Genomic DNA, 24522 nt, shown 5'->3' on the forward strand with positions numbered 1-24522 from the left:
TGTAAAGAAAGGCAGTTAAAATTACTATAATAAAGGTTTCAAAAACCCATCACGATACATGCTGCAGAAATATTCTCTATCCTTGCATTTGTTTCCCTAGATTTTATATCTCTGTCATCTCAGTTTTCTTACGACTTTGAAGACATTGATCCCAGTTTCAAAACCACTTTCCTACAAGGAAATACACTTCACCTAACCCTCCTGGTCCAGGCTTTCTTTGACTTTCTCTATGGTCATTGAGGAGAAATAAATGTCTTCAGCATTGTCATTTAGCTCTCCTCTCGTATCCTCAAGTGAAAAAAACCCCAAAACCTATTTTTAAGTTTGGCCTTAGCTTGACTTTGAAACAGCTAGTCTGGGCAAAGTCTCATCATGCACTATATCCTAAAAGGTTTTTTCAAAGAAATAAGATATCCCATCAGAATGCCTCTTGTATCCACCAAAGCAAACAAATTAATACAAAGAAAACAACATGTAAAATGGAACAGAGCAAGGAGGAAAAGAAAACCTTCACACCCCATTATTTAAAATGGAGAAGCATGGTAAGGTGAGGTTGCCTAGGAAGGGAATATGTCATTCAGCATTTTTATGGGGAGAAGATGCCCTCTACTGAGAGGTTCCATTTACCTGTTTGCCGTTTGGCTACTTCTGGAGGAATTTTTCAAGACAATTGCAAAGTTAGCTGCAAATTTCGCAAAACTTTATAAAGATTGGGAACTTGATAGAAAGTCAATCATTTTCTATACAGTCTTCTGGAGATACAGTCCTCCCTTTTTTCTTATTAATTTCACTTCAAACCAATATCTACCTATTTCTTCAGAAGACAAACCGTTTTGTTTTTTTTTTTTAATAAACAATAGATCTACACACTTCTGAAGGCATGTGACAGAAAGGAACATTAAGATTTTGAAACACAGTCAAGATTCTGATAATTAAATTTTTGTCACACTTGGATTAATAATTCATTTCTGGTGTAATCAGTGCAGGCTGTCTCTCATTAAAAACAAATATGTGCAGCACATCATTGTTTTGGTATTCCAGCAAAATTGGCTTTGTTGCACACATCTGTGTATGACAATTTATGAAGTAAATTTTTACTGGAAAAATGCAGCCCATATTAGAAATGAGGGCCTAGCTCTCACGGAAGAAGACTAATTTGATTAAAAAGCTTACAGTTTGGACAGAATTGCCTGTAATTGTTGGGTTTTTTTTTCCCCAAAAGACTTCAGTTGACTTTGGACTAAAATATGTGATTATCTGTCTGTACTGTTATCGAGGCCTGGAAGTTGAATAGACAGCATATGCTAGTAGAATTAACCAGATTAACTCATGCAAAAACATGAAAAATATTTTATTCATATGAATAAGAAGAGGGAAAAAAGATACAGTTTTGTTGTTTGCTTTCTATAGCTCTTTAAAGTCACAGCCAGTCCCTAACAATCACACCAGAATTTTGCTGATGTTGCATTCTCTTAATTTTTGGTGATTGTGTTAAAAAATATCTTAGCTGCCGAAAATGAGTAAAGCTCAGCAGATGTTCAGTCTCATGGTTCCCAGTTTATAGTAGAAAGAGTCACAGAGAATACAAAAGAAAAGAATCATTAGCTCTCCTGGCTACAAGGAAAAGCTTGAAAATGTGGTTGTGGTGGGTTGACCCTGGCTGGACACCAGGTGCCCACCAAGCTGCTCGATCACAGCAGAACAGGTGGGGAGAAAATACAATGATAAAAACTTGTGGGTCAAGATAAAGGCAGTTTAATGGAGCAACAGCAAAAGTCTCCTGTGCAGAAGTGATGGGAAACAAAAGCTGTTTTTCAGTACTTCCCATCAGCAGGTGATGTTTGGCCGCTTCCCAGGAAGCAGGGCTTCGGTCTGCATAGCAGTTGCTCTGGAAGACAAACCCTGTTTATAACTAATACCACTCCTTCCTCCTCCTTTCCCTTAGCTTTTATATCTGAGCAGACACCATATGGTATGGAATATCCCTTTGGTCAGTCTGGGTCAGCTGTCCTGGCTGTGTCCCTCCCCCCCAGGATCTTGCCCACCCCCAGCCTACTGGTGAGGGGGGAGTGGTGGAGAGGCAGCCTGGATGCTGGGCCAGCTGCTCAGCAGTAGCCAAACCCTGGTGTGTTGTCACCACCTTTCCAGACACCAATACAGAGCACAGCACTGTTGAGGCTGCAATGGGGCTCAGCCCGATCCAATAAAGTGACCACGGAGGATTTAAAAGAAGAAAAAAAAAGAAAGAAAAAGGTCAAAAATGTATGACGTTTGTAGCAGCAAGGGAGGGAGACAGGCTGTCAGTCCTGAACATGTCAAGGTCAATACCAGGAAGAAGACAGAGGAACACATGAACATTAACTGCAACTCAGAAGAAAATTTCTAGTCATCACAACACTGGTTTCCTAAAAAAACCTCCTAAGTAAAAAAAAGTTGTGTTCCTTTGAAGAAGGAGGATACGTGACAACTACACTGCAAGGTGGGTCCTGGTGCTGAACACTGAGATGCTCCAGGTCGGTGCTCCTAAGAAAAAGTGAAATAATTCCTCTTTTCCCCCTCCTTTTTAACTCTGGATACTTAAGTCAGTGCAACAGGTGTACAGGTGTTTCTTTGTTTCTTTTTTTTTTTCTTTTTTTTTTTTTAATTGGCAAAACTGAATGTATGTTTAGTCATAGCAGTAAAACTGCTTTTACTGTATTTCTTAGCTGAACAGAGAAACTATTGATATAAGGAAATTTGGAATAGTTAACTCTTTCAGTGGTAACCACTTGTGTTTTTAAGGATGCACACTTTCTTTCTGCATGTGTATCATATGCTGCTGACTCCAGGAAATGAAGAGGATCGTGAAGAATATTGAGGCAGAATCTCCTCAGAGGCCCACAGTGACAAGACGAAAGGCAGCATACAGAAATTGTGACAAGAGAAAACCATCTGTATTTTTGGAAAAAAGTTTTCACTATGAAGATGGTCAGAGAACTGGGAAACAAAGAGGCTGTGAAATCTCTGTCACTGGAGATATTTGAAAAAGAACTGGACATGACCCTGAGGGGTCTGGACAGAGTTGGTCCTGCTTTGAGCAGAATATTGGACCAGGGGATGTCCAGCAGTCCATTCCAAACTATGTCATTCTATCCATCTATGATTACATGTATAAATGTTATGAGCAATTTAAATTCTCAACTGGAATTTAAAGGAGATTTGGGCTCCTTTGTGAAACTTTACATAAATGTCTACAAAAAAGCAGGCCACAGGGAAGGCTACAGAGTGACATTTTCATACCGATGCCACGTGGCCACTCGTGAACTCAATGCACTGTACTAATTGCTTCAGTTTCTAGTACAAATGCAAGGTCACCCACCAGGCCACACCATACGAATACAAGACCAGGGAGACTGTTTCCTCCGTCAAACATTACCGATGACTATTTGTTCAACATTTGTTCAACTAATCTTTGTATGATGTTGTAAATGTCTCAGATCGTGTGGCCTGGAAGTCGATGATCAAGATGAATCTCCTTAGAGATCCCATGTAATTCCTCCCTACTGCATCTGACAGATAAGTAGGAGGGAGCAGAGCAGCGATTTGGGCTAATGGACCTTAATTTGGCAGACTGCCATGCTGCAAAAAAGAAAATAAAAGAACAACTATAACATGGTTTTCCTCGCAGAAGCACAAATAATGATTGCTAGTCTCAGACCATAAATCTTAACTTTTTGTTCCTAATTTCTTTTTCCAACTGTTACGGGGAAAATTTGGTAGTAGTCTAAATGGCAGCATATGGAATATGGAAGACTGTCTGTGTAACCAGGCATATGGGTAGTTTGCTACTATCAAGAACTGTTGTGCTCCTTCTCCCTAGCTGCCAATCTTCACCCATGGGGTCAATATTTTACCACTCTTAGACAGCAGCAGCCTGAGGAATGAACCTGTAGAGTTTGTCTTAGGCTTAGACTGTAACAAAACCTCAATTAATTATGCCACTTCTAGTTGATGTATGTGCTATTAAATTAAAAAAAAATACTACCACCAGCCTGTTATTTAAAGTAGCCTGTTATTTAAAGTAGGGTTGTATTTGATGATATTAGATTTATTTCTAATGAAGGTAATTATGCAGCCATTGAATACGAATATAATTGCTCTCAAATACAAAGTTTTGGAGACTTCCATAATTTTTGAGATACCTGTCTTCAGGCAGTGAATCTAGGTGACTTGTCCCAAATTCTACAGGAAGTCTGAAGCAGTGACTTTAACATCAGATCTTTGAGGTCAATGAATACACATAGGAATTTTCCTGCAAAAGCCTATATGCTGTGCAGGTCTAAGTATAGGTTATCTAATTCACATGTGGCATGTGCTTAGTTTCAGGAGACCTTATTAATCAGTAGAATTTGCCATGTGTTTAGGCAAGAGAACATGCTTTGTCCATGAAAGGTTGAGATGATCCGTGTGGTGTATACTGCAACCACCACTGTCTTCTTGGCGTCAGTACAAGAAAACAGTGGTTGGTTGTACTAAGTAATTTGGAACAGTTTTAATTAGAGCCATGTGAAAGTTATCCGACACAGTCAGTTTAGTTTAAAAGCAGCATCAACTTGCCAAAAGGGAAATTGTTCTAAACAAAGTGTTAAGCCTGGCAAAGCTCCATCTTTAAAAAAGTTTCACACTTCTGAAATTCTTCAAATGCACTGCCTGATATTTTCCAACAGGAAAACAAAAAAAAGTTTTTATTTGATTTGAAATTATTTTTTACTTACAGAAATAAAGTTCAAAATTATTTAGAAGCTGGAACTTTTGATACTAAAAAATATTAAAAAGAAAATTCTATGATCAGTAGAGAATGAATGATTTTTGGTGTGGGCAGGAGATGCTAGTGGTATATGACATTTAAATTAAGACATCTAAGAGACAAGAAAAACATGGAAATCTGAACCCATGAAGTTGCTGGTTTTTTCCCAAAGGACTCCAAAAGGCTTTGTTCTTAAACTCACGCAATAAATCACATCTGCTTCTGGAAACATACTGTGACAGCCAATCTTTCATTATACTCTATTCCGCATCCTAAGGCACTGAAGATCCGTGGTGAGAAACTGCATCCCTCTCTTTAGAAATATGAGCATGGATATACAAAAGGAGGTATGTTTTAAGGATGCTGCCTGTCAGTCAGGCTGGCAAAATGAGCAGTTTGCATAAACTGAACTCTGAAAAGCTGGAGGAACATTTATTCTCTTCTTTGTTATGTTTTCAGGGGTGACTATGAATGATACTTTCCTTCTCTTCTTCCCCATTTCCCTTCCTACTCTTCTCTGTTTAGACTATAAGCCTTCAAGGAGAAGATTGGCTCTTACTACCTGCTTCTACACTAATGAGTCTCTTACTTCTGTAGGGACCTCGTATTATAGTAATGTATCATCATATTATTCATTTATAACAAAATTTGATGAAATATTCTGTTACTTGGCAGCATTTCACTCACAACTATGAATGAGCTACATATTAGGATCAAAGCATCCACAGATGAAAGTTGTTTTGGAAAAAAAAAACCCTTAACAACAACAACAAAAAATCACCGAATGGTTTTGAACAGTCCCTCAAACCACTTCTCTATAGCATACACATTGAAGAGATTTTGCACATAATTTTTTACAATTTTAATCTTTTTTTCCTTTTTGCTTCTTTTACTGTCAGTTTTTTAATCTCCAAGATGAACAATAATCTTGGAACATGACATTTCGTGCTATGACCCCAAGATCTTTCATTTCTATAGGATGCCTCATCTTTTCATTTTCTACTCAGCTCAAAGTGTTTACCTTCACCTTGATCCCAAAGTTCATCACTTTTTAATTTTCTGTTACTATGGATAACTGAGACTTTAAACATTCGTCATCCCTGAAGATGTGGTACTGGCCACTGACACCCCAGTTAATGATTATTGTCATTGTGTGAGCAATAGTAGCATGGCTTGTGCTCTAAAATGTATCACACACTCCTGTAATCACGGTAGGATAAAATCTGGAAAATAGTGCACATTTTTGCATGGCCTTGTTTAAATATTTCAAAATCATTATAGGAACTGAAAAAAAGAGTATCATTTATGAAAAAAAACCCAACAAAAAAACCCCAAACCAACCAAAAAAACCAAACCCAAACAGATTTACACAGAGTATAATGCCAAAAAAGCTCTAAGCTGGCTTCAGCATTTTCTATAATGTGTTTGGAATATGATGGTTTCGGAGTAAATGAAGAAATTAAAAGGAGATGACCCAGAACACAGCAGTTCCACAAAGAGGTTGATATTAGCGCCCTTGCCCATATTTTTACAAGACAGCAGTTTCTGAGCAAAGGGTGCTTTTGCAGCTACTCAACCAGTACAACTACTGGCTAATGTCTGTGGAGTTTTCAGACATGGGTACTTCTGTGAGTTATCTTCCAAAGAAGATGCAGATTCATCACCACACCCAAGTTTTTGGAGTGGGATTCATCTCAAGAACTGAGGAGCACTACGTTCAGGCTCGTCATCTTGGTCTTTCATTCTGGTCAACAGAGACCTACTCAATGCATCCAGATCATTAGAGAAGAAACTGATCTTCTCCTGAAAGCATGTGTTAAAAAATGGGTTAGAGAATTGCAGTGGAAAGAGGCAATTTCTTTCCTCTGTTTAACAGCTAGTGGGGCCTCAGTGGTACCAATGACATGTTTTATATACATGTAAAGGCTAAAATGTTCATGAAGGGTATCTGGGAGCAACATCATCTGCTCCCAGGAGAAAGGTATGAGAAAAATAGAATGAATCTGGAGAGTCTTCACCTTTGCTGTTGAAATGGTCCCAAGTTTCTAGCCCTGCTCACACAGTATGCAAGATGCATGTTGGAGAAGGAACTGATTCCTGGGGAGATGACCCCTAACGGTAACTAAGCAAGCATCATCCTGCTGCCTAAATTATCCTTGGTGGTCCAACAGTTTTTGGGATCTTTCTCCACCAAAAGGCACAGCCTCAGCAGAATGGATCAAGGATGGCTCTATGTTTTGAGCAGCTCCAGCCTGAGCTCACCAACCAGGCAGCTTCCTTGGTACCTCAAGGGTGTTTCTTTTATGAGAGACTGAACCTGTCTTCATGTGTAAGTCTTTATTCTCATCTGAGCATGTATGAGGTCAAGGTTATTCAATGGAATGAGAAGTGGATTACTGTGTCCAGAAGTGGGCTCCTCAGTGTAGACATACTGGAGAGATTCCAGTGAAGGGCCATGAAAGGTATTAAGGGACCAGGGCACCTCTTCTATGACGAAAGGCTGAGAGAGCTGGGACTTTATCCTGGAGAAAAGAAGTCTCAGGTGGGATCTTATTAATGTATTTAAACAGCTGAAGGGGGGGTGCAAAGGGGATGGAGCCAGTCTCATTTCAGCGGTGCCCAGTGACAGGACCAGAGGCAATGGGCACAAGCTGAAACACGAGAGGTTCTGTTGGAACATCAAGAAATACTTTTTCAGCGTGAGGTGACTGAACACTGGAACAGGTTGCCCAGGGAGGTTGTGGAGCTTCGGTCCCTGAGATATTTAAAAGCTGTCTGGACACAGTTCTGGGCAACTGGCTCTAGGTGGCCCTGCTTGAGCAGTGGCTTGGAACAGGTGATTTCCAGAGGTCCCTTCCAGTCTCAGCCACGCTGTGATTCTGTGAACAGTATCCTGTTATTCACCCACTGTGCAGAATGGGTAGAAGGAATAAAAAGAACATAAAGATAGGACCCACCATAGACTTTTTCTCAGCATGCAACAGTTGCTAAAGAATAAACAATACACAGTTATTCAGATGTGAGAATTACAGATACTTATGTAAAGAATGAGAGTTTATAAAGTATATGAAGAGTTTTTAAAGCTTAAATTCACTTTCATCACAAAAACAATGTCACTTCATCCCTACCACAGGGGCTGACTATGAACTGCAGCTGAATAATTCTTGCATCAGGAAAATGATTTCTTAAGGTTTATCATACATCTCCAAATTTCAGTCTGTTGCCAGGCTAGGAGTCCTTGTCATTTAATAGCAGTCTCTTCTTTGCTTTCCAAGAGGAGAGTCTGATGTAATGGTTCAGCCTGAAAATCACTTTACTATTTTTTAACCAGTTATTCTTGGTCAGATGAGCTGTAGTAAGAGACTAGGTACAGGCTTATCACTGCAGGAAAGACTTAATGCTCCTGTTAAGGCTTAACAGACTCATACCTTTATGCCTTCTGACAATGCAAACTTGCTACTTTTCATCTGTCAAAGTAACCTCTAAATTGTTAAAGCCTTTCAAAAGAGCATAACTGTGGTGGAGGAAGAGGATCTGTCAGTGCCTACAGCCCCTACCATATGCCCAGATTACTCAAGTCCAGGGTATACTTAACTTACCCATATTATGAATGGCAATTGTATAGCATTAGCTTCTAAATGCAAAGGGTTAACAAATACAAATAACAACAGGGTTTGCTATCAAACCTCTGCTTCCTTTCTTTTTCTCTTGGTGACAGATCCTCTTCTTTCAGCTTGTCCACATCAGCCAAAAGATGCATGATGAAAACCTTAAAGATGCTCTCATGCATATTTACAACAGCTTCTAATGTTGCACCCTTGTGGGCCACTGAAAAAGGCTGGAGACAGAGTTCTCTCTAAGAAATAGAACAAAACAAAAATATGTTATCTTGAGGCATCTGGGTACATAGTGAGAAGTGAACAAATAATTTTATTTTGATTTTCACCAATAGGTGGTTAAACCAGAAAACCACCTCAATACTTGACACCACAGATCTTTCTTTTTCTTCAAAAATAACTTCTCTTACTTGTTGTTTCCAGTCTGTTTTCCAGTCAAGTTTTGCACTGAATGGACTACACCTATAACTTTAATCCCACACATTTAATTGCTTTGTACTTTGCAATGATGTTAAGGCATATGGGGATGCAGTTTGGAGGGCAGACAAGTACTACTTTGGCTTATTTCAACAGCAGTCCCAATGGACTTCCAAATAAAATAATTGGGGGTAGTAGGATTTTGCAGGACAAATGGGAATAACACAGATGAATGGGTTTTACTACTGCTAGTGAAAGTAGTTCCTTCTTTTCCAGGTTATGTTCCCAAAGATAAAATGAACTGTCCTACATATGGAAGTCACTGGAGAATTAGTTTACTGTTAGGGATACAGTAAGAGAATCAGATGGCCAATGTAGAGGAGATAGAAAAATACTTATTATTGGGAGAAAAAGGGGAAGTTATTACTTGAAATGGTCCAAACTAATTTTCCAGATGCTATCAGCAATTTTAATGAATATCTACAGCTCAACAGGGTCTAATTTTGCTCCAAGCATGTACAAAGTCTAGCTGTCTAGTTGGTCAGGCTCTCCCGTGTTTGCTGTGCTTCATTAACTATGTGCTGGTAGCAGTGATGTTATAGCAAATACAGCTTTCCTCCTCTCCCCATTTAATCTGCTCTTTAAGACCTTATAGTGGCTGTAAGAGTGGAGTGGCTGCAGACAGAAGTTGTTGAAACTTTTGGGAGCAGTTAATCAGACTTTACCAGCTGCATCTCCCCTCTAAATATACGGTCAGGTGGTCCAAGAAGTATAGTGAATTTCTTCACACATTTACTGAATTCATCAGGGAACAGATAAGAAACAAACCCCCCTGAAATCTACAGAACTTGATGCGTTTGTACAAAACAAAGCCATATTCACTTCTCAGTGCAAAATGGGTTTTCTTTTTGGAACGTGATGTATTTTTATGAACCATGGAAGTCTTAAAAAAATGCAGCATTTTCCTTTTAGTTCAAACAAAACATTTTATTCAGTTTCAAGAGCTTTTGTAAGTTTTCAGTTGGTTTGAAAATGTGAATACTTTTTTATTCCAAATGGCCTGAAAAAAGTTATTTAATCACATAACTTTAGTTTTGGCACACAAATAGATTCCTAGTGATCGGCAGGCTTTATGGACAGGTAGTCTTCAAATAGGTCTGAAAGAAAATAATGCTGTGCGTAACTGTGGACTTCTATAGGCAATACCCCTATAGTTAAGAAAATGCAGGTATTGTTTCTTTATTTTGTATACCCCTTAATGCAGTGGTTTGTGGGTCCTAACCATCACAACACATTTAATAGCACAGGACTAAAACATGTAGTGAATGATGGGCCTAATAAAGACTGTTCCCCATGGGGATACACAAGAGATGTGAAGCCATGGTGAACTCTACAGAATCTAAATTAGACTATCTTAGGAAGTTACAGTTCCCATATGTAAACTTCTGCAGCAGAGTCAGCAAAGTAAAACCATGAACACCCTGAATTCAAGTCAATCCAAAGTCTTGTAGCTGAGCACCAATCCACCTTCATTACCAGCTTTATAACTGATCTCCAGATGTTCAGCTATCTGCTGATAGAAGAGCAGTAAGCTTTGGTTGCAGTTCCCACATCACAAATGCTTGTGCAAATGAGGGTAGAGACATACTAAACAGCTGTAGGCATTTCTGGTTTGAATCCCTGTTCATAACTGTATTGTAAAGCCACGCAACGGATGTAGAAGTGAACCACAAAAGGGGCTTATGTCACTTCCAGAACATGAAAGTTTCATGACAACTTGGGTAGTGACTCAGGACCTGTGCACACCCTTAGCAAAACTTACTCATTTTCCTAAGTGACTGCGTAGACTTGACTTTGGGTGTGCCAAAATGTAGAGGAGGGAGTCTTCAGATAGATACAGACTTGGGCATCACACTTTCGGTTGGCTCTGGAACCCTCCTCTCCCAATATGTAAGCATCTTTGAATCTGAAGAGGCTTGAGTCCCCTGTGGTCTAAATGTCACCTAATGACAGACTGTGGAAAGGAGCTACTCTTCACTCTGTCTTCTAAGATGCCACTAGACACCTTGAGCTAAAATTAGTTGCTTATATATATGTGTGTAGTGGGGTTTTTTGTCTTGGTTATTCATGACTGATATGTGAGGATGACAAGTATCATACAGGACCTATGGGAGATCTGTACCCTTTGGGGGATGAAGCTGGAAGTTAGGTAAAACTCACTGTTCTTTCCAAAATAAAACCTGGTGTCTATACTAAGCAATCCTGTCCCAGATCTCCAACGACAATGAGAGGACACCTCTGAGACCTATCTTAAGCTATATTCAGACATCTCAGGTATCTGGATCTGAAGGCACTGTAAAGTGCTTCTGAAGTGTGAACTTCAATCTCATTTTTGGTTCACATGCACATAAAAAATGCATTTTTCCAGTATATCAGCACTTTCACTGATAGCTGTGAGGTTTATTTTATCATAAATTATTAAATGTGCTATATACATCAAGATTTAATGTGATGTGCCTTAGGTTTGAATTACGTTTACTATCATCACAGTATTTTTAACTTCACTCATTTGTTTGATTCAACCATGGGTAGCCTGGGAGGAATACAGAGAAATTGTCTAAGCAGCTAAGGTCCAGGTTAGGAAAGCTAAAGCCCTGGTGGAATTAAATATGGCCAAGGACATCAAGGGCAACAAGAAAAGCTTCTATAGGTACATCAGTGATAAAAAGAAGACTAGGGAAAATTTGGGCCTTTTTCAGAAGGAAACGGGAAACCTCGTTACCTGGGACATGGAGAAGGCTGAGGTGCTCAATGTCTTCTTTGCCTCATTGTTCACCAGCAAGTGCTCCAGCCACACTGCCTGAGGCAAAGGCAGGGACTGGGAGAAAGAAGAACCACACAATGCCGGGGGGGTGGGGGTGGGGGGGGGTGGGGGGTGGGGGGGTGGGGTGGGGAAGGTCAGGTAGGAGATCATCTAAGGAACCTGAAGGCTCCTTTTTTACAGAATTTTACAGAAACAGATTGGGTCATTTTAAAGGATTTCACCTCTGCACTGTTGTGTTCACAGCTGGATGCCCATTGCCAGGTTTCCTAGAGCAGTGATCTGATCTGGTCCTGTTTCACAGTCCCAAGGGATTGCAGACACCAGGCAATCATTACAGCTGAGAGCTAGCACTAGTGTTCAAGGTTTACTCTCCCTATGTAATATTCAAACAGTACAAATCAATTTTCTCAGAAAGTAAATTTTGTGGTCCGGAGCCGAGTGAGTTATTCTGTGGCTGTGTCTCCTCCCCGCAACAGGGTACAAATGAAGACAATGCACTCTGGTAGGATTAGAAGGAGCTGAGGTAGATGGGAAGGATGCTAAATCCTGCAGCCCACACACTGAAAAACTCACGAGGTCAGTGCTCAGAAAATAAAGTTCTCCCTGTCCTTAACATTCATGTATACAATGTTTCAATCATTAAAGCTTCTTAAATCATGAAGCTTGGAAAACCTTGAGCTGGTAGGAGAGATGGGGAGCTTGGTCTCCATGGAGCAACAGTTGACAGCAACTAAAGCGTGGTCTGATATTAATGCAGCTGTGCTATCACATGTTGTGTTTGAACTTCTCCTTTCTCAGACTCTGAAATGAGCTGGGTGCAGCTTACCTCAGCTGTGCAAAGATCAAGGACACCCACAACAAAACCTTCGTGAGAACGCAGTCATTCATACTGGCAGTTGCTCAGCTTCCCTTTTCTCCCACTGAGAGGTCCTCCTCCCAACACAACAGGACTCCTCTGCACCCCTCAGACCCCACAGATGTGGTCCCCTTCTGGACTACTTTCCCCAGGACTAACTACTGGCCATGTGACCCCCACAGGGCATGGCTGTGCATGAAGAAAAGGATGGGACACATGCCCAACTTATAAGGGGATGCAATGTGATTAGTGAATTTTAGTCTATAGGAAACAGTGAGATGCAAATATTACTTCACCTACAACCTGTAACCCTTTATAAAAAGCCCAGAATAACTGCTCCCAGTGTGGTTTTGGTGTGTAATGAATTTACTTTTGTGCACAGAACTCTTACCATTAGGTGTGTGCTCTGAGATCACAGGGGAGGCATGGCTGTGGGCTCCTGAGCAGCACTTACAAGCAGCCTCTTTACAGCCCTAAATTATGGCTTAGACTGTACTGCAAATAACCCCCCACAAAAACTAAGTGATTGCAAACAGCATGAAAATGTCAAAGTCACCTAGTTTAATCAAATCAGAATCGGTTTCCTTTGGAACAAGGGAAGTATTTCACCAGGGCTATTCCTAGGCAGAATTTCCAGCTTTTGGCATCTACCTCTCTTAGCATTTGAGTCTCTGAAAGAACATAATGAACATGATATGGGCTTGTTTTGTGTGCTCAACAAAAGAACAGACAAAAGCAGATGAAAGCAAGGAAAAGGCTTAATTCAGCTCAAGCTTACATGAACAAACAGATGAACACAAAGGAATAAGACAGCAACTGAAAGTAAAATCATGTTTGGACTGAGTGAATAAGGAGCAAAAATTGACAAAATTAGGAATAACAAAAATTTGAAAATTATAATGGAAGTTTTTCTTCAAATTTCTATAAAGATATTAATCTATTCAACAATGAATTGGATGAAACGTAGCTCTGTAGGGAAAATCTGTGATATTTTCAGATTTATAGACCTACACAAAACAGATTAGCTGTTTTGATAATTATTTTTTTCCCTCTGTCTTATTCAGGATACATTCTTAAAGGTTAATCTCTGCCAACTAGAAAGTTTTCTAATGACCTTCAGTGGGTTTTGGAGCAATTGTGAGGTGACAAAACCCCTTTCAGTGACTTATTTATTTTCAAAGTCTTCTGTTCATTTAAATCTCTCTAGTTCTAGAAAATATTCCACTCCCATACTGCAGAAGTTCAATAAGATTAAATTCTGCTACATTAAAGCAAAATATGGGAGAAGTAGCATAACATTTCACCCTCGTGTTTAAAAAACAGCTCCGGGAATACAAAAATGAATGAAAAAGGGGTTAAGACAGTCCATGTCTAAAAGAGAGCATTACATATGTAATCACAGTAATTGTTCATGTATGCAACCATCCTTGTTAGAGAACCTCAGCTAGAATAAATCAGCACAGTTCTTTGTGATTCCAGCTCTTTCATAACTTCTAGAAGGGGGCATGGGGTAGGTCCCAACGGGGTAATGGGAGTGAACGACTCCAATGTGTAACCTGCAATCCTCTACAAAAAGAGTCCCAAATAGCAGCTTCCAGTGTAATTTTGCTATGTAACAGATTAACTTTTGGAAGGTAATTTTGGCAAGGTAGCATGGTAACATTATTAATTCCCTGCCTTTATCTTGGCAATCCAGGAACAAGTGGTCCTCATAGTGAGTGCTGATGTGAGGAGGTATCAAGGGTGTTTATAGTAGATTCTCCAAGTGAAACTGCATAGGGTAGTACATGGTACTTGAAAGACTCTCTGTGACTTGCAGCACATAGAAACAAGGCAGTGTTTCAGGGAAACTGAGGTAGAGGAGCAAAGACTTTCTCTGTATCTTTTATTTTTAATTTTTGAGCTTTCTTAGGGAGAGCTTGAAAACAATTTGAGGGTTGAGAACAAAGGGCCAGAAGTGCTGATGCAAAACTCACATTATAGAAGAGCTCCTCAATTTTACTCAAATCTTTTTAAATAACTGAGATGCTTTTATTCCTTTATATCACTCAGATATACTGGAAAAGGTGTCCTTTAAACTTAGAAATAAGTACTGGCCCACAACTGATAGCATAAATTGGAGGAATTTGTTGCTGTTTGTGATAATGCTCCCTCTGAGTTTCTTTTTCTGTAGCTGTAAATGGAAAATAAGTCTGGTAGAGAATCACATATTTGAAGCACTTCAACATGCTAGTCTTTTTCTACAGAAATTTCTAAAATGATAGTTTCCTCCTTTTTCTGGAACCCACACATCAAGATGCCTTCAGCTGTAATTACATTTTTGCACAGTGTAGAAATAAAGAGCAGAGTTCAGGTTACTCTGATGACTGCTACTTCCATAAGCTAACATTTGGATTTTTCTTAGAAATTGCTTTCTACTCTAAGATTTACTTTTTCTTTTATAGGAGAAATTCAAATAAGACTGCATATTGGAAATAACTATTGAGTCTTTGCTTTTGTAAGTCTGTACCATACAAATACTTTGGTTGAGAATAACCTGTTTGTTCTGGGAAAACGGATCCAGATCTATGCTAGGTAAAATTGGTGGCATATCTGAAACAGCTAAACTACTAATCTGCTCCCCAAATCACCCTTCTCCAATTAAATGAATAATCAAATGCTTTTTTCAGTTGTGTATAGGTGGGTGCTCTTTTCCTTAGGTGCGCTCTGAGATTACAGGAGGCATGGTTGTGAGCTCCTGAGCAGCACTTAGCAGTAAAAACTGTAGGGACAGAGCAATAGGTTTCTTAATAAAATACTTCAGTGCTTCAGCAGTAAAACCAGTCCAATACATATACATAAGGTTTTATCTTCCATGTAGATGAAGAAGAACTTGAAGCTTCCACAGGCAATCCAGTATTTCCAAAAGAAAAACTTTACTGATCTTTTCACAACATGCAAAGCTGCCACGTACAAGGGCCATGCATTCTGTGTGAGACTGTATACACAGAGCATGAAATATTGTCCTTCGATCAGTTTTGGGCACTCTTTGTAAAAACACAGCTTATCTCTCATACCATGAAAAGTGGTACTGTGAAATACCAGTGCCCTGAAATTCAAAGCTATAGGACTGAAAAATACAAGGTTCATGCATGGTGTAACTATACAACATGTGTTTCAAGTCATAGATTTGACTCAGATTTAGATGTCTACTTGTGAGGCTTTGCCTGCGAGATGAGCGTCTCGGATCTCATTACAGTTAGTGTAAATCTAGCCAGCAAAGTCACAGGTGCCTGCAGACCTAGCAGCCTGAGGGTAACAGCTTATATGAGATGCCATGTAATATCTTTTCTGGGCTCCAGGCTTCATTCAAGGATGATTTATGTCTTCCTTATGTTCCACCTGCTTGTCTTGACTACCCCAGGTCATTTCAAGCTGCATTTTGTGTGCCCTCCATAGCATAAACTGAATTGTTGTTGGAGCTCTGCTGCCTATATTGACTACTCCAATGTGTATAATACAAAGTTAAACCATCTGGGATAGAGGCACCTTAATTTAAATATGTCACTTTCCACAATGAATCCTAACTTCGGTTTATCTTTCAGCATTCACGTCTGACACCAAATCTCCATAAATTCATGGAGCACAGTCGTCAAGATCAGGCTTTAGGTAAATACTCTAGATGTCATGGCAATAAGTGGGTGCCTGTTTCTAAGGAATCAGTGTGCTGCAAGTATCCAGTCCACACTTCACGATTAATAACACTCAGGCAATGAGTCAGGATAAGAAATAAATTTATTCATCTCCAGATGACCTTCCTTACAAAAAACAAGGAACCACACCAAAAAACCACAAATGTGCTCCAAATAAGAAAAGCAGAATCTGATATAGTCCTCTATGTCAGACCATCAGCACTTGGTTTTAGTCAAACTCAAATCTGCCTGTGTTTGAGTGCATCAGAACTTCAGCCAGTCTGCTTTACTTCTTATTCAAATGGACCTTGAGTGCTCACATGGTCACATTCTGTATCTCTTCCAGAGGGTGCTGATCTCCTAAGTCTCTGTTCCAGTTCTGCAAGCAAGCCTTTAACTATATCTCCATCCCATTTTTTAATTTTTTTTTACATAACTAAACCACGTGTAGTGTACTGCTGAACTCTTGAACCCCAAAAAACCCTCTTTGGATTTGGATGGAAGTTACCACAAGTGCATACAGTTGAGTTGTTTTGCTTTCTCAGCATCTTTCCATTTCATATTTGTATCCTGCTTACATGGCATTTAGGCAGAGACACTTCACCTTGTTTAAACTGTGCCCTTTCCTAATGTCTGAAGACATTTTGAGGGCAGCAATCAGGACACCTTCAGACACTCAGGAGGGTGAGGATAGCAAATTGCCCCTTCTGAGGGACAGCTGTCAGCTATTGCAGACAACAGCAGCCTGACATGCCTGAAACACGGGATACAGGTGGGTGGAAATTATATCTCTGAAGGCTAAGATGCACAAAATAATCCAGTGTCCATATTTTGTTTCCAGACTGCTTGTTTGGATGGGTAAAAAATTGACTTGTTCAGATGGGTAAATCTGCTGGCTGGCAATCAAGGGAATCTATTCCTAGACTCCTGCTTGGAGGCAGATTCTTTTTGTACCAGCAAAAAAATATTTTATGCCTTTGCTTTCTTTGAACTACCTCTAAAATATTTCAAGGGGCTATGTTGAAGCTCCTTCACTTGGTACAGTGTAGTCATCAACCGCAATTCACCCTGACTCCACTCCAGGGAAATAATGGCCTTTTGTTTCCAAAGCACTCCATGAACCTTGCTCAAAATGTTTCAAAATACTAAATAAATAATGAATCCCCCATTTAAATCATTATAGAACTGATCATCCAGTGAATCATTCTGCTTTTATCTGAGAAAGCTCATGATGAATTATGCGTCATACCAGTATTTATTATGACCTCTGCAAAAGTAATTCCAACCAAAAACTTTGGAAAATTCACAAGCAGCAAATTAAATTGAGTAGGTTTTGGTTTATTACAACTATGGTATTATCACAGTGATAATATTGATAGCTGTTTTTATCTGAAATGCTGTACGTATATATGTACCACAATCTATCTTGGTAAGCCCTACAAAACAGATTTGGAGACATAATATGGGACAGCAAAGAAAAACAGTTTCAGTATCAGGGAGAGATGAACATTGCTAGAGCTAAGAATTGCTTGCTCTGTAGGTAGCACTTTTCTTCCCTTTACTGTCAAGGATCCAAATATAACTGGGGCAATCCTGGGGAGGCTCAAGTATGGTTTCCTTGGTTCATACAGGACTCCATGCATTTATATTGTTTAGGGTACTTCTAGTCCAAAACGGTTTTCTTGCATGTCTTGAGCTCAGAATTGCCTCTTCAAGGTTTCATTTTCTTCATTTTACCAACAGTCAGATGGTGTGATAGACCAGAATGGAATATCAAATCAATGTCTATTCAAAAATCAGCACGAATACAATCAGCTTAAAGCATTGTTAAGCCAGCTTCATTTAAAACTGTGTCCATTACAAATTGTTGAGGCCAAAAGAATTTTTAGAGTTGGCATGGAACAGACTAAGCAACTAATTTTATGTATATGTTACCTGTGTTTCATTGGAATGTCACTTAATAGGTATCAGTCATGAGCAGTGAATAGGAACACTGAGTTCTGCAGTGCTCACAAGACAGATATCTCTTGGAACAAGTAGATTTTTGACTGTCATCAGCAGGTATCAATTATCTATAAAACAAATAGTGAGTCAAGATTAATGTGGGTTTTGGTCCATACTTTCACCAATAGTTAATTGATCTAATCACAGCAGCTGGATATTTTAACTTGCTCCTGCATCAACAAGGATGGCACATAATGGCCACCAGTGGATATGATGCCACCGTTTCAGAGACATTCCAGTGGCCTCCACCAAAATGTGTTTTCCATGCCTGCATTTTCAATCACTCAAAGGGAAAATAGTCAATATAATGCACCGTTGGAAGAGCTGCACTAATTTAGACTAGCTAAGAAGCTAGCCTTGAATAGGCTGCTTCTGTTCTGCTACGCTAGTGTTTTACTTGGAAGTGACTCAGTGTGAATAGGCTGATGGCTTTTACTCACAAGGTCATGCATAACACCTGGGGAAAGATATTTTTAATGTGTTAAGCCTCATGTTCCAACTGTTAAGTAATTCTCTGCTTATGTAGTGTACCGGTCATAGATTTCTGGGAAATCTTGATTACCTTCAAGATTCAAGTTAGGTAGGCTTGAAGAACAACTGCAGGATTATCATGGAAAATGGCTGTACCCCACTGAGTTTCAAAATGGCTTAGTTGCCTCTGAATTGCCATCGAAATATTAACCTCAGTGGTAACATGATTGCAAATGTATGGTACTAGACATGTGGGTATACGCTGTGATCCTTGTGTTATGGTAACCCTTCATCAAGGTTATCTTCCATAACCCCTCTTCTTCCTACTAACAGAGGCACATGCATGTGCCACAGATGAGAAGAATCTAAGGACTTTTTTGATTTTTACTTCCTAGGCACCTGCTTCTAATTTTTAATGTAGTTATATGGATGGGAAAAACAATGCAATTATTTTGTGAGGAGTCTGTTAGTACCAACACAATATTACCTCTGATGAACTGGTTAGGGCCAACTGACTTTGACCTGTGATACTTCTGATTTAATTGGGATCTTTGTTTTGTGTCTTTCAGTTTATTGTCTGCCATGTACTATTCCTTCAGAAGAATGGGAGGAACTTGTTCTCAAAATCAAATACTAGACAAGGCTGGCAATGACAAAAATGACAATTTCTCTCCTCCCAAACTTTGTTTCCAGCCTTGCCTCCAAGTTCATTTGTCTTAAAGGAATAACTTCTCTGTAAAAAGTAGCATGAATACGAAGAAAGACAATGACTTAAAGATTTTTCATAGCTCAGTCTGAGGTTGCAGTTAATGGACATCCTAAGAAATAAGCAGATTTTTTTTTCTGGGTTTTTGTTTTTACAATACTTGTAGAGCAAACTGATAATCTCAGAAACATCTGGGCTACCAGACCCTCTGCTGAGAGACACCAAAGCCATTTTTTTATCTGCAGAAGATGGATTTCTTTTCTAATGCCTATATTCACTGTCTACTACATGAGCTGTTAGGACTTGTATATCTGCGATGTGGTACTGGTACAACACAGTCCTGGCTCCTCTAAGTCATATCAAAGCACACATAGTTTCTCACTTTTTATATACAGATATCAGAACAAGTCTGTGTTAGAATACACTTGCATCTTCATCCAGATATTCATATCCCATCTTTGTCACAGGGTGCTGGGCCACCTCTGGTCAGTAGTTATTTCCCTTATTCCCCAGCAAGGCCTACAACAGGTTTTTAGTGACCACAGTAGTGCAAACACTAAAGCCCTAGATGGACTTAGCAGACCAAAGCTAATCAAGGTCAAGATTTGCCATACTAGGCCAACTAGTCACTAGTTAAAGGCCTGATATTCAAACACACCTCAAGTTAATATAATTCAAATCTATCGCATTATTTTTTCTGTGGAGTTCCTAGAAGTCCTTAAAATCTGTTTTGAGTATATAAGTTGTTTAAATTACCTTAGTGAGAGCTAAATGACCTGTTTGTACACTGTCAATGACAAGAAAAAGAGATTATACTTCTTTGCTCTACTCTTTCCTCTTTCTATGCAAAAGATATATTGCCATTAGTATTTCTGTGTTTTATCTCTGTTTCATTTATGAAATTCAGTAACAATTGGAAGCCATAAATACAACAATGTAACCTAAGCATTCAACCCCGTAGATCAATCAATGATAACTGATGCTGAGGGGTGTTCTTCATATCTTATTATTGACAAATACTTTTAAGGACAGAAAATGCTGACCTTTTTGAATTCACACAAATCTATGAAACTCAAGTCAACCTATTATATCAAAGCTTTCAACAAGAAATATTGGTTTAATTGCAAGTGAATAAAAGAAGAGCTTTGAAGTGTCTCTAAGTAGGAATTATATTTGTTTTTTCTTACAGATTTTTACGGTTAAAGACTGTAGAAGATCACTAGCATTGGAATCAGTGTTCATATTCACTGTATAAACTGGAACATAGAACTAAAGGTTTTATTCCAGAACATAGTGAAAAGATCTCTGTAAAAGCACTCCATTCTTCTGACTCTCCAAACAGATTTGAATCCTGCTCAGCAAGCATCCTTCCTTCACTTAGGTGTCTCCAAAAGATAAGCAATGTGAAGAATACCTCTGACCATTATTATGTCTAGTGCAGGGTCTTCTGTTTCCTTTCTGTCTCTCTTTCTCTTGTATCCCTTGAAAGGGTTAAGTTTCCAGAAGTTGTGTTTGTCTTTTGTTCTTTGTTTGTGTCATCTTTAGCACAAAAGGCTCATATGCACTTCAGCAGTGACACTTTTCATTACAATAAGCTTTGGAAAAATTCCCTAGAGGAAAGTGCAATTACAGTGATGGAGGGACACAATGACTTGGAAGCATTGTTTTGAGTTGGCAGGAAAAAGATGCTGTGATGAAATTGTGAGATGTATCAGCTATGGCAGTAGCAGTGAAATAAGTGGCAAGGCAGTAAGTTTTCCTAAAGAATATATCCCACTTGGTCTCCAGAAGTGCATGGGTTTCTCTTAGGTCATCTTGCATTTGCATGTTCTCTGCAGTTGCCCAGTACTCAGCCACATTAGAACAGCACTACAAGTCTATCTTTTAACGACAGAATTGTCCCCCACTTTGCACCTACATCAAGTCTATTGGCACTGACTGTCAAAAGTACCTGAGCACTGCACTATACTGAAAAGCGTGTGAAGTAGCACTTGCGTGGATCTCTGAGGCTGCAGGAAGGTTTTTAAAAACAAGGATCCCATGCCCAAATGGAAAGCTGAAGCTCCCAAAGGATCTGTTCTACATGTATTTTTTTTTAAAAGGTTACCAAAAGATCTCCTGGGAGATGAGAAAGAGAAGGGAAACTGCTATTCACTTTCTTCTTTTCTCTTCTTTTTCTGGAACTGTTTGATAGCTTTGAAAAGAGTTGAATCCTCTCAGATCCTGGGCCCATACTGAGAGCTGCCTGGGCAGTAAGTCCTGATGGTTGCCTGGAAGTGGAAGCTGTCACACCTTAGTGGCTGCTCTGCGAGGACAAGTCTGGACTTTGTCTTTTGCTTTTTCATAGATTTTTGATGCAGTTCTTCCTATGATTGCCTTTGATTGAACACTTCAGAAACGTGTGCTGAATGATACAGCACAGATATGTACCCAAATGGCAGTTCATGGCTAATCATAAACACATGGCAGCTATGTAGGATGCAGGAAAAAGAGCAGATGAGTCACTTTGTTGAGAGGAGCTTTTTGACATGTGGTGTTGCTTTATCATTTAGAAAGTGTGGCTACTTTTGAAAACACAGATGAGATCATGTGCTTCTCCCTCATTAAGCCTGCTGTACTGCTGACTCTCCTTCTGCTCTGGTCTTGATTACATTTCTGTTTAAGCTGTGCCAGTAGTTGGTAGCCATTGCCTACCAGAGACAGTAGCCTAGCAAGGCCTAGCGCATTCACCCACCTATCCCAGCCAACAATCTCAAATGGTCCCAAAATACCTATTAATAATCTTTTCTCCCATGAAGCAAAAACTTGATTTATTGAACTTGAATTTATTTGAGTTTGAGTAATGATTATCCCTTGAGATGCTCTTAAAGGGGATGCTGTTCTTGTGAACTGACCTTGTAAAGCAATTTCAGAAAGAGACCAGCAGTTCTGCAACCAAATAAACAATGCAGTCCCTGAGCCTTCAGTTAAGCAGTCAGACAATAAAAGACCATTGCAATATGGGAAGGGAAAGGAGCAAAAACATTTTAAGTGCCCTTCTTAATCTTATTATTTTTCATTGGAGATAAACATAAATGAAAAACACTGGGAACTATGGAACCTTCAACATCCCACGGGGACTTCTACCTGTCCTCCAAACTAAACAACATTTTATTACCCCATTTCAAGTAGTCATTTTCTGTAGAACAGGAAACACATAGCCCCTGCGTGACACTGGATGTGATGTGAAGAACTTTTTTGACCACAGCCACAGTAAAGGATAAAAGGCTTAAAAATATCAGGGCTGAATGAGTAACAAAGAAGATGATAATCACAGGCATGCATCTGAAATATTTAATTGCATGCTCAACTTCCATTTATTTGGAGAGAATGTAGATATGTCTCACTGAACTTTGTGTAAATTGCCGTGGTCTCTTTCTAATGCCCATTGGGCCTGAGTTCAGCAACATGATGGATAGTTCAATTTATGTGAGCAAGCAAAGAGCTCCCTTTGAATGTTAGACGCTAATCTCTTGATTGGACTCAATTGCCAGGGAGACCTTCCCTACGAAGTTTACTAATAAGCATTGATCCAGCTATTGATAAGGATTTAACAGGTTGATGCACAGGATATTAGAAAAGTAATGAATTTAACTGCTTCCCAGCTACTGTTACAGGAAAAGTATATGGCTTATTCATACCCACTGAAAAATTAATAAATATCACTACATCAAGTAGCATTTGTAGCACGTCATTAAGGTTAAGGCACACCTTCATGTTAACAAGTTATCATGAAAACTTGAGATGTGGGAGAAGAATAAAATGTACGTGCTATCGATGTGCATGTTGAATCACACATTTAACCCCATTATCTTTCTGAAGGTTTTAAAATTGATGATTCATGTTTTGAAAATTTCAAAGAAAGGAATAGCTTGGAGGTAGAGCAACAAAGGGACTTAGAAAAGATGGCAGATTGAACCCAGCTCTTATCTTACAGTGTTATCATGGTTTAAATTACTGTAGATGGGCCTGGTGCCCTCAATGACATAAGTAGTTATTTGGTTTTGGTTGGGTTTTTTGTTGTTGATGTTTTGTTTTGTTTTGTTTTGTTTTGTTTTGTTTTGTTTTGTTTTGTTTTGTTTTGTTTTGTTTTGTTTTGTTTTGTTTTGTTTTGTTTTGTTTTGTTTTGTTTTGTTTTGTTTTGTTTTGTTTTGTTTTGTTTTGTTTTGTTTTGTTTTTTTTATTGCACCTCATGTACAGAAAGCTCAAAGGCCTTCCCTCCTGAGACTTTGCAAGAAGAAAAATCCATCAACATGATTTCCTTGGCACTGTGGCAAGTCAGACACAGGCATTAGCACTTGGGTGTTTATGCCAAGAGATGTAATGGGGCAAATTATGGAGACATTTCTCAGCAGCCTCCCAGAGGGATCTGCAGGGAGCTAGAATATTTTCTCTGCACCTTTAAATCCCTTATTTGCATGCAAAATGTCCTAGTTTCCCAAAAGCTTGAACAGTTTCACGTCCTTTCTGGGCACTCAGTCTGTGGAAACACCTCTGCATTTGTTGGAAGCTGGTTTGTGAAGAGTCAGTCAGTATTCCTTTTGCTTGACTGTTCACTAAAAAGATAAGTAGTAATACCACTGCATTTATTTTTTTTTACTGGAAGACTTTAGTGACTGAAGAAACGCCCTTTTACTCTCTATCAAAAATTCAGTACAAGCTAATAGAAATCTGTTTTTTTACAGGTAGTTACTTGTATGTTGACCTATGCTACCCACTCCTCTTGGAAGCAAGTGTAGCATGCAATAAAAATAATTTCAAGAATCCAGGCAATTTAATCATTAGTCTTTTTGGACAGTGGCAAAAAAATGCTGCTAATAATTAATTAAGCAGACAACATTACTCAATCTATTTAGAATCGATCATGTCCATTTTTATAAGCTTTTTCCAGGCAATACTCAAAGTCCTATAGGACAAATAAATTAGCCTGTTACTGCAGTGATCCTTATGAAGAGGATATTAACACACAAGTTATGGCTGTTGCACTGGTAGTTGTCAACTGAGATTATCCTGCTTTGTTCCTGAGTCTGACAGACACCTTCTGGTTGCTGCATGCTGAAATAATTCTGGCTCTCAGCACTATTCTATACAAACAGGAGTTGAAAGAGAAGGACTTAGAGAAGGAATTAGC

Source organism: Falco cherrug, chromosome 4 (genome assembly GCF_023634085.1).
Source record: "Falco cherrug isolate bFalChe1 chromosome 4, bFalChe1.pri, whole genome shotgun sequence".
NCBI classification, from domain to species: Eukaryota; Metazoa; Chordata; class Aves; order Falconiformes; family Falconidae; genus Falco; species Falco cherrug.